A 6,000-nucleotide genomic window follows, 5' to 3' on the forward strand; every position below is an offset into this window, starting at 1 on the left:
TGAATCTTGGGACTCATGCATGCTAGGCAAACACTACCACTGAGCCACATTCTCAGCCCACAACCTGGTTTTATGATAGCATGTTAAAATACGGACAGCTATGGGAAATATTAAAGTAGACAAAAATGTCAAATTAGTGATCCAGCACCTTACTCTATTGTTAACCAGCTGATTGGTTTTGGACTAGTTTTTTCTAAACTGGTTTCTTAACAATATTCTTTATAAGAAGTTAAATAAGCATGCTCCTTTTGTATAGAAATAAATTTTATTAACCTAAAAACTACCTAATAGTAATGTTTGGAGAACTAGAAAGTTACCTTTTGTAATCTTAAGGCTAAAATTAGCTTACACCTGGGCAATTTGGGAGGTTGAGGCAGGAGGTTTCCAAGTTTGACAATAGCCTTGGGAACTGTCATTGAAAATTCTTTAAAAAAGGATAGGAGATATAGCTCAGTAGTAGGCAAGTGCCCTAGGGTTCAATGCCCAATACCAATTTAGGAAAGATGAAACAGTATACATGTCAGGGATCACAATGATGAACATTGAATAGATGATCCCCCCAAAACGCAGGATTTAATTAAAATTTTAAATAATGAAAGCTGATTTTTTTCTGGTATAAATTATATAATTTTTTCAGATACTCATCCCCATTTGTTGTTGTTACTTTAGCTTTGTTTTCCAGATGATATATTTTCTTGATTCTTTAAGCTATCCTTGAAAAAGTGAAGCTTTCAATAACAGTAAATATAAGAATCAACATTTGTTAAACTATGAAACAAAAACTGACAGGAAACTAGTAAAATGTTTGGCCTTTAGAAAGACACAGGTAGGGTAGCAATTAGAAGCTTGTTCTCTGGAGTCGGACTGAGTTCGCACTTTTGCTTCTCTAGTTTCATCGTTTGTCATGTGTCTTTGATGTACTTATTAATCTCTCTGCCATTTCCTCACTCTGAATAACATATGACCTTTATGTTCATTTTAGTTAATCCATATAACATATTTAGAAAAGCACTTGGAAGGTAATATGTAATTAGTTACTATTAATCCATTTTTTAAAAACTACTTTGAGTTAATTTCTCCTTGAGTCTACCATAATCTAATTTAGAATGCCCAAGAATCAGTTGGTAAATTTAAAATGCAGGTTTCTAAGGACAGGCATGATGGAGCACACCTGTAATGCCAGCAACCTGGGAAGCTGAGACAGAAGGATCTCAAGTTTGAGGCCAGCATCAGCAACTTGGCAAGAGACCCCATCGAACAAAAAAATTAAGAAGAGCTGGGAATTTAGCTCACTGGTAAAGCTCCCCTGGGTTAAATCTCCAGTACCCAAAAATAAAATACAGATTCTTATGCCCTATCTCACATTCTTGATTCAGCAGGCCTAGTGTGAGGTCCAGGGATTTCTTAATTTTAACAGGCACTGTACAAGATTCTGATCCAAATGGTCTGTAGTAAACACTGGGAAACATTGCTCTGGGCACACTGATTTTTAGAGTCTGCTGAAAATAATGTCCCTACACCACCAGAGCCATAGGATGGGTCTAATCAACATTTTACATTCCATGTCAGTAGGTTTCTGGACTTCCTGAAGCCAAGAGTCCATGAACCTTAGAAAACCTTACACTCAGGGAATATTGTTTTTTCCATGGGTAGAAGAAGGAATTATTCAAATTAAGTAAATGACAACAAAATTTTATTAAGTGATCTTTTTAGCCATATTTTACACCACATTGAATATAAAAGAAAATTTAAGCCAAATAAAAATAAAACTTCCCCAGATGGCCACAGACAGAATCAAAGAACTTGGATAGGATCTTAGGCATTTGAAAAATGAAGGACTGGGAACTACTTAGAGGAATACATTTGTACACTGTAAAATGGAGAAGATAGGCCTATTATAATTAAAGCAATTAACTGCTTAAATAAGATGCTATTGGAACCTCAAAAATAAGCTTGTAGGGAGAATGAAAAAAGTTTCACGATATATTCAAGCAGAATCTTGGCAGGAAGAATGAAAAAGTGGCTATGGCAATAGGGGAATGCCAAACAAAGTTTTAGCCAACAGCTACAGAAGTAAAGCAAGGTAGGAAGATAACACTGAAAAGCTAGGGGTTAGATGACGAAAATCCTCCTAGGTGGTTAAGGAGTTTATATTGTATCCCAGATAAGGAGAAACAAACCAAGATTTTTGAGAAATGGTACAACATATTGGTCAATCTTCAGAAAAGTAAATTATACTACCCCTAATAGCTGCTGTAGGGAAGGGAACTAGGATGCATTAAAACTAGAGGCAGACATTAAAACTAGAGGCAGAAGGACTGGGGTTGTTGTGGCTTGCCTAGCATGTGTGAGGCTCTGGGTTTTTCTCAGCACGGCTTATAAATAAATAAAGGTCCACTAACAACTAAAAAAATATTAAAAAAAAATAGAGGCAGGAACCAGCTGAGTCTTTTGCAATAATATTAGCAAGCAAAGAATAACAAAGCAGAGAGAACAAAGGGATATTTGATAGAAATCTGGAGAGCATAAGAATTGAAACAAAATAGATGAAGTCATTAGAAGGAAAGTAAAAGCAACCAACCAGATGACTTCAGCAACATTATTAAAATATTAAACACTAAATAGACACAAACTCCTATGGGTTTGGGCCTCTTAATACCCAAGGAACACAGCCTTCCTGTTGGTAAATCTTCATCAAAGATATAATTATTTATTAATCAAAATAGCATTTCAGCTGGGTGCCCTGGCACACATCTGTAATCCCATCGGCTGGGGAGGCTCAGACAGGTGAATCGCAAGCAAAATGCGAAGTGCTAAGCAACTCAGTGAGCCCCTGTCTCTAAATAAAATACAAGATAGGGCTGGGGATGTGGCTCCGTTGTCAAGTGCCCCTGAGTTCAATCCCTGGTACAAAAAAATATATATACATATAGTATTTCAACACATTTTCTAATATAAAAGTAACATCCATTTTAGACTGCTTGCAAAGATGAAAAATAGAAAAATACATCCATGTTTCTACCACCCAGAGAAAACTGCCATTAGTTGATCGAACTAAGTATATTGCTTTTATTTCTTAAGAGTACAATAAACAGGAAGTACAACTGGCTAATTCATGTTTTAGAAAAATAAGTTAATGAGTCATCAAAATTTAGTAATTCAGAAGTACAGTGGACTTAAAAAGTTTTCACATTTGAGGCATTGTATTAACTGGTATAAATAAACTACATTTATTAAAATTAATTTAAGTTTTGTGGATTTGGGGGGCATGTGTTTTGGTACCAGGGATTGAACTCAAAGGCGCTTAACCACTGAGCCACATCCCCAGCCCTTTTTATTTTTTGAGACAGAGTCTCACTAGGTTGCTGAGGTTGGCTTCAAATCTGCAATCCTCCTGCCTCAGCCTCCAGAGCCACTGGGATTACAGGTCTGGGCCACCATGCCCAACTTTCACCCAAATTCTTAAATTGAGTGCCTTGTTTTCAAATAAGACTTTTCCCAAGTACCATACTCTCAAACAAAAGATTCAAGGAAACCATTATCTCATCATCATAATTATTCTTATAATGAAAAAAGTAAATCTACCCTTCTCAAGTGGTATCTTCTGATTCACAGCATTAAGTAGCTTATACTAAAAACATATTATCATCCATGACATTGATCTCTAAAAGGCTTTTGATATATTCTAAATATATATTCTTTTGATATATTCTAAAGATCACCAAAGGATGTTTAAAAACTAAACATGGGTAACTAAAACTGCAGATAAAAAGGCACCCCCTGCTTTTTTTCCACAAGAAAAATAAGAGCTTGATTCTCAGTTATTATGCTTGGATTTTGTCACTATAAAACATACAGGAAGATGTTCTCTGCATTTTCAAGAAGGAACAACATGTTTAGCCTTTTTTTTAAATCCTGGCTTTCTTAAATGTGTGTAGCAGCTGAATCAGCCCTTTACGTCACTAACACTAATGCAGAGCTGTGATTATATTATTGATCTAAAACCTAAATGCATAAGAAATTAGGAACTTGGAGTACTATCACCTTGAAAGAAAAGTTTAGTCTTGCCTATAAATTTTAAACTAGTAATTCAGTTGATTTTTTTTTTTGTATTCATCACACTGTCAATGACAATAGAACCATTTTTAAACTAGAGAGGCACAAAAAACAAAACACTGCAAAATTCCACAGTATATATCTACACCTCTGTAAATATCTTGGCTTAACAAGAAAGGATAAAGCTGGCATTTAGTCTAGATAGCATTTTATAACTTGGTGACCTCCTTGGCTAATTAGATTGGCCTTTCTCAGGAATAATTATTCAGGAGATCCTAAAGAACCTGGCAGGGGAGTGGAAGGCAGTGACAAGAAGCTGGTGGTGACAAATCATGAAGGCCAAGTATACGAAGATGAAATAGAGTTGCAGTAATCTTCAAGTCTACAGAAATATATGTCATCTAAAGTCAAAAATTTAAGCCGGTAGTGGTGGCACATGCTTGTCATCCCAGCAACTCAGGAGGATTGCAAGTTCTAGACTAGCCTGGGCAATTTAGCAAGACCTTGTCTAAAAATAAAGTAAAAAGGGAGTGAGAGTGTGGTTCAGTGGTAAAGGGCCTCTGGGTTCAATCTCCAGTACCACACACACACAATAAATAAAGTCAAAAGTTTAAAAATGGGGGGCGGGGGGGAGGCTGGAGTTATGGCTCAGGGGTAGACTGCACACCTAGCACATGTGGGGGCCCTGGGTTGGATCCTCAGCACCACATAAAAAAATAAAATAAAGGTATAAAAAAAGTTCAGGAAGCTTCTGATTTCTTTTCCTTTACCTACAATGGGGTAAGCATAGAATCTTTCCAGACTCTTTACTGAAACACTGCAAAACATCTTTAGGAAAGAATCTGATAACAATATAAAGATCCTGCCTTGCACAGTGGCAAACCCCAGTAATCCAATTGACTCAGGAAGTTGAAGCAGGAGGATCACAAATTTGAAGCCAGCCTCAGCCATGTAGCAAAATCCTGCCTCAAAGTAAAAGATAAAAGGAAAGAAAGAAAGACAGGCTGGGGAAGTAGCTCAGTGATAAAGTGGCCCTGAGTTCAATCTGGGAGGAGGAAGGGGGGCAGGGATTCACACACACACCCTTTGGAATTTCTTAATACAAAAACAAAATGAAAGATGCATTTCAGGAAGGTATTAAAGTCATATATCTAGAATCTTTTCATTTTTCTCTTTGAGAACAGACACAACTCCTGAAAGAAATGTCTTTTAACTAAGACTCACTCTCATCAAAAAATTAAAGTGCAACAAACCTCCATGCCAAAGGATGATGAAAAAGAATTTTTGTCCCATCTCAGTTTTTTTATTTTTGAAAGTTACATGCTGGTTTGTCAAAATGGCTAAATATAATTAAAAATAAGTACTTAACCTTACGTTAGATAGTGTTTTAAAGGCCTTACTTAAATTTCTTACTTAACCTTCACATGATCCCTACAAGTTATATAATCATTTTAGAGGGCAAATGACTTGCTCAAACAAGGCAGTAGGACTACGATCAACAGGTCAAGGAAATGCCAGAAAAAAGCTACAGAAGAAATTTTTAAAGATTGCTCGACGTTAACTTCTTGTAAACCTTTCCTTTTTAAATGCTTCTTGTTTCAAAGAACGGTGAAGAATAGTATTTAGAAGTCTCACCATAATCTCTGGTGGTAATTCAAGAGTGATTTACAATAAAAAATATAGATAGATATAAAAAGGTTTACTTTTCCTTTCAGAGAAGTGTACAAAGGGAAAAGACTGAAAAGAGGAGGGAAAAACAGGTGGGCAAAATGTTACACAACAGTGATTTTTAACTATGAGTCAACATGGAGTCTGTGCCAGCATTTTGCAACCCAAACACAAAGCTAACAGCTAGGAATCCAGGTTAAAGAAAAATGAAAACTGGAAATAGTCTTTCGTAGAGAAAAATCTGTTTACTTCTGGGATTGGTTTAAATATTCAAAA

This window comes from Spermophilus citellus, assembly GCF_964194105.1.
Source record: "Spermophilus citellus genome assembly, chromosome: 8".
In the NCBI taxonomy this organism is placed as follows: Eukaryota; Metazoa; Chordata; class Mammalia; order Rodentia; family Sciuridae; genus Spermophilus; species Spermophilus citellus.